This window comes from Aulonocara stuartgranti (assembly GCF_965226115.1).
Source record: "Aulonocara stuartgranti genome assembly, chromosome: 13".
NCBI classification, from domain to species: Eukaryota; Metazoa; Chordata; class Actinopteri; order Cichliformes; family Cichlidae; genus Aulonocara; species Aulonocara stuartgranti.
The window spans coordinates 10292901-10298623 of record NC_138949.1 but is presented as its reverse complement, the minus strand read 5'-3'; the positions used below and the strand labels follow the sequence as shown (position 1 = coordinate 10298623).

The window sequence follows — 5723 nt, the reverse complement described above, 5'->3', positions numbered from 1 at the left end:
CCCATTTGTCTCAGTCCAGTCATTTCGTCGAGCTGTATACAAAGCAGACTTGGCATTTAGCAACACACACAACAGCGTAAGTGAATTCATTTGTCATGCCTTAATTTGTGTTTGGGAATGTACGAGATCTTGCCCCTGCTTGCTGTGCAGCGTTGAGTATTACTTTGCAAATATGGGAAACAAAGGATTTTTTTTTTTGCTGTATTATTTCAGCGTTGTATTATTACCATATGGGTAAACACAAAAGGGTTTTAGTGACATCCTAAGGTTGTGCCCGAGGATGTTACAACAAAGGACAATAAACACTGCCGCTGATCTACAACAATCCTGTGTTCAGAAGTGAGGAAAAAAAATCCCTCACACATTTCCCTTTGAAGCCAGTGGGATTCCTGAAGGTAGTGGGACTGTGCTTCTAAGATGTTTGATTGATAGAGGGTCTGTGAAATCTGACTCTTTGTTTTGCGCTCTCTCCGGTGACCTGCCCTGTCATGCCTCCCCTGTTTCGAGAACCAGGTTGTCTGTCCCAACATCAGGTGAACGTTGGTGTGTGGAGGGGGCACGGCAACACTCAGGTGGTGAGGCTTTGAGGTCAAAGGTGATAAACCAGAATCACTCTGTTGGATGAACATCACAGACTTCTGGTTTGTTTGTTGCTAAGGAAAAAATAAACAAATAAAAAACAAGGGATCTGTCTAAAAGATTTGTACTTCCATTTAAGTAAAGCAGTAAATTATAAAGTAAAAATATTCACAACTGCTCTTCAAGGTACTTGCACTGTAGGTACGGTGTTTTTTTAATAGGGTTGCACGCTTCAGTGTCAGTGTTGGATGAGTGTGCCAATTTCATCTTTCATCATTTTACTCTTGGTAGAAGTTTTGGCAGTTTGCTAGTCTGAGACATTCTTGTGTGTGTTAACACAATGTCACAATCTTCCCAGGAGTGGATGTCCCAGAAAATTCACCCCCAGGTCAGACTGTGTAATGCTTAGAGAAATTGCAAAAACCCCAGAGCTACATTTCAGACTCTACAGGCCTCAATTAGAACGTTAAATGTTAAAGTTCATGACAGTACAGTGAGAAAAAGACTGAATAAGGATGGGTTGTTTGGAAGGGTTGCCATGAGAAAGCCTCTTTGCCATAACACAGAGCATGGCAGAACAACCTAGGTTTGCAAAGCTGCATCTGAACGCCACAAGACTTCTGGAGAGGACTTCTCAGAGTGATGCTATTTATTACTTATACTGTAATTCATTATTATCAGGCTGTCCTAAAAACTCCCTGATAAGCCTTCAGCTGATCCAGTAATCAGTAATCCAGTAAGGGACTAGAAAGAGAGACCATGTTTTCCCCCATACTGTTAAATCCAGAACTAAATTTGAAATCTTTCTCCTCATCATCACTCTCCATCGTATCATAAAAATGTCATAGTACCATATCACCCCAAGAGAGCACTTCACTCTCAGACTGCAAGCTAACTTGTGCTTCCCAGGATATTTCAAAGTACAATGGGAGGCAGAGCCTTCAGCTTTCAGATCCCACATATGTGGAACCAGCTCCCAGTTTGGATTCAGGAGATGGACACCCTCTCTACTTTTAAGATTAAGCTTCAAACTTTACTTTTTGATAGAGCCTATAGTTAGGGCTGGATCAGGTGACCTTTAATCCTCCCTTAGTTATGCTGCATTAAGCTTAGGCTGCTGTGAGCTTCCCATGATACACTGAACATTTCCTTCCCACTCATCTCTTTTCACTCTGTTTATACACCACTTTGCATTTAACCATTAGTTATTATTATTAATCTCTGGATCTCTTACACAGCGTGTCTTTTGTCCTGACTTCCTCCCATCACCCCCAACCGGTCGCAGCAGATGGCTGCCCCTCCCTAAGCCTGGTTCTGCTGGAGGTGGAGATTTCCTCCTGTTAAAGGGCAGTTTTTCCTTCCCACTGTCGCCAAGTGCTTGCTCAAAGGGGGTTGTGATTTGAGCTTTGTAAGTAAAACTGAATTGAATTGAAATTGAATTGAATGTTCTTTTGGCATTTGAGAACAAAGTGGAGATGTTTGACCATAATGCACAGTGCCACCCAAACAAAACACATCAGCACCCACCACTGCACACTAACTCTCAAGCATGAAGGGCCGCAGGACCTGGGCACTTCACAGTCAACTCCTCTATATACCAAAGTACTCTAGAGTCAAATGTAACGACATCTGTCTGACAACATTGGTCGGACCTTAAAACAGCTGTGCATAAATGAATGCCTGCAAACCTCAAAGAACTACGGGAGATAATAAAGTGACAGTAAAATGATTCAGGTTGATGCTGCTAAAGGTGGTTCTACGAGCTACTAAATCATGGGGAGTATTTAGTTTTTTACAGAACTCCATGAAGGTCCTGTGAAAACTTTTTTTTCACATGGCTTTAAATGATAGCTTTAGTCTTTTTTTTTTTTTGGTTAATTACATAATTTGCAACATCTTAAACAATAACCTAAACTGCTTTTTGTAACACAACTCTCAAATTTCCCGCAATAAATCAATACCTAAATGCTAATCTAATAACTTTAAACCTTCGCTTGTAAATAGCAAACAGCAGGAAACAAAGGATCTACACACATGGCTCAAACTCCATTTAAGTGTTCAGATTAAGTATTCAGTATTCTCCTATCAAATCTGCTTCAAATCTATGGTGCCTTACAGTCTTTGCAATTATACAGGATGGATTTTCAGTTGGCCGCAGTAGTGAGGAAGATGGTGTTGACAAAGCAGGTGTGTCTTTGCCACACCACCATCCAGGCTGTTTTGGGCAGATCATCTAGGCATATGTGCAGACCACCAGGCAAGGCTTTGTACTTTCCCTGTCTGAGCTCTAGCTTTAAGCAAGTCCAGGACGAAGGAGGTACACCTCACATAAACCCTCCGCCAGTCACTCGATGCAAACATCAAGAACAACATAGAGGTAGATTAATAGAGTCCTAAATCACACGACTCACAAACAAGCCAGAGGCAACAGGAAAGCAACTCGACAGGCCAACGGTAAACATGTCTCGTGATCATTTCCCTCATTAATCCTGCATGCTATGACTAACTCTGTATTTGTAACTGAAGCACAAAGCTGTCTTTTGAGAGACTGCTTCATAAATTTGGACAAAAGTTAATTTATACAAGAATATAAGTCGCGAATTTAACATTTATGAGTGACATACTGAGCATATCTCTTTCTGTGCACCCTGTTTTCCTCCCCGTGTCTCCATATGGTTCTCATGCTGGTTTAATCTTTCTACCTCATTTTTTTTCCCCAAAAGGTGATTCAATGATTTATCAAAAGTGCCGAATCCAGCAAAGCTACAAATCACGAAGGCCTCGTGGTCGCATTGTTCAAACGCGGGGAGCAGTCAGCCGCTGTAATCAACGGTGAAATGCCTCTGAAAGAGGCTCTTGTTGCTGCCCTCCCTTCCTTCTAGACGCTGGAAAACTTAGAAGTCACGTTATGTGAATGTCCAGTGTCAGAGGGCTGCTGTTATGGCGTTAGTTTTGAATGTCTATATCAGAGAAGACATTCTAGCGCTTCGCTTCAGATCTGTAGGCCTGAGAATGGGACTCTTCAAAAAAAAGACCAGATGGCTGCAGCTGATTCAGATCCCTGCACACATCCATCACTACAAGAACATTTATTTTAAAAACCACTTTAGAAAGCACTAAATGAAAATACCGGACCTGTTACATTAAACTGTTTGGACCTTTCACTACTTTTTGGGGGCTCAGTTAATATGTATGCATATATCTACAGTACATTTACATAAAATGGACAAAGAAAAATAGATTTATTGCACCTTACACCGTGAGGCAATCAACTTTTTCCACCTTTTTCCATCTTCACACATTTTCACACTTTTTGTATTGTATTTGAAGGGATAAACACGTGACATCGAGGTTAAATTACCACACAAACTTAATTCTGAAGAACATTTTCCACATTTTATTGTAATCCAAATAGCGTGCATCCAAGTGTGGAAACTTCTCTGTAAGGGTGGATGACGGATGTCAACAAATGGCAAAACATGTTATGACAAATTAGAAACGCTGATTGTAGCACGATCACGGCTAGATGGTTACACACAAAGCCCTTCTTTATTCTTTGAGAGCATTTTTTTTTTTGTCTTCACTTGGCCCTGGATTCAGACACATCCTTTCATAGTAGGTCCTGGGGGAGCCACTGACACCCCGACCCACAATCGCACATCAACCTCCACCCCCGTCGCTCCCATGCCCCCTCTACTGCCATCTCTATCAAAGGCTTAGCGTGATCTGCGGACAGATGAAGGAGAAAATGTGATTCTGAAGAAAAAAATTAGGAAAAAGAGGGAAAAAAATGTAAGAAGCCAGTGAAGTGTAAGAGAACAGATCATAGGACTCAGTTCAAGTGTTGATGGAAGCAGGCCATCATCAAACAGAAAGCCCGTTTTAGCCCATAATTCAACACATTTTATGCAGAACAGCACGCTAAGCTGCGAGAAAAGAAATTCTGCTGTCACAGAAAGAGGTTGCCACACAGTTTGCCACACTTGAGGTAAAATATTTGGAATTAATTTGTTTTTTAATAATTTTTCTGCCAAAACTGACAAGAAAATAATCAGCGATGGGACATAATTGGTGCATTTCAAGTTAACTGCATATACCATAAAAAAAGTGGTATGTGTATGTGTGTGTGGTGTTTGGTGTGGGAGGGTGTGGGCATGACAGATATGTTGTTGAAGGAGACGGCATACGAGGTGTCAAAGCAAACAGGATAGAGTTGCCACAGGTGTGCAGTCCTCTCACCTGAGCGCAGACTGCAGACAGTTCCAAGGGCCAGCGTACAAAACATATACAGCAGTTTGTCCTGCAGGAGTCTCTTTGACTGACCTCCTGCAAGCACCTGGATGGCTGCACAAGAAGCACAGCACTCTGAAAATGATCCATTACGAGACAGAAAACAACGTGCGGTGCCTTTTTCTGCAAACATAGCACAAGTTTTGTGAATGTAAGGATGTCATGATTGCAGAGTACCAGCATGCATATCTTAGGGAAAAAGATCAGATTGTTTTGTGCACCTTCAAACACGACATAAAAGAGATTTTGTGTAATAGCTATCATCCAAAAATCAGCTTTTATTCTGAAATTGAGCATGCGTTTTCCATTATAGCTGCTCAAATATTCTTTTATGTGCACAAGTTTAATACTCTGTCTGTACTGCTGTAGATAAAGTGCAAAAATGATTTCATGATTACTGTTTTGTTTGTTTTGTTGTTGTTTTTTTCATTCTTGAGTCGGGCCTCCTCTTCGTAAATGCACACTTTGGCTCCTACCTGCACCTTAGCCCTCTACAATGATTTCCCTCCCTCGCTCTCACACTCACTTGTTTTCTCACAGCCACGCTGCACCCACCACCCCCCAGCCCCCACACCTCCCGCACCCGTGCCCCACCCCACCCCCCTCTCTCAGAGGATAAGCTGTGGTTGGGCCCTGACATCCCAAGTAATTTACTAAGTCAACACAGAGTGAAGAGGGCCCGTGTGCTTTCAGAGAAAGCCCCTCTATATGCTCCCTGAGGAGACATGGCACACCACACCAGCAGGCTTCCATGCTGGGAATCATTTTTTTGTTGTTGTTGTTTAAAGAGGAAGAGTGTAAATAGATGATAAATATATGTTATAGTATATGTTTAAAATATGTATTAAAAGTAC

The 5723-nt window shown here is 41.8% G+C and overlaps 1 long non-coding RNA gene across 1 annotated transcript; it reads right to left on the bottom strand.

The window, feature by feature from the left end:
• Positions 1-4251: 4251 nt before the first annotated feature.
• On the bottom strand, positions 4252-5344 carry LOC309719877. Its single transcript, XR_014280345.1, has 3 exons — positions 5268-5344; positions 4819-4992; positions 4252-4305 (listed from the first exon to the last, which is right to left on the bottom strand). It is a non-coding gene; the product is annotated as an uncharacterized lncRNA (long non-coding RNA).
• Positions 5345-5723: the final 379 nt, after the last annotated feature.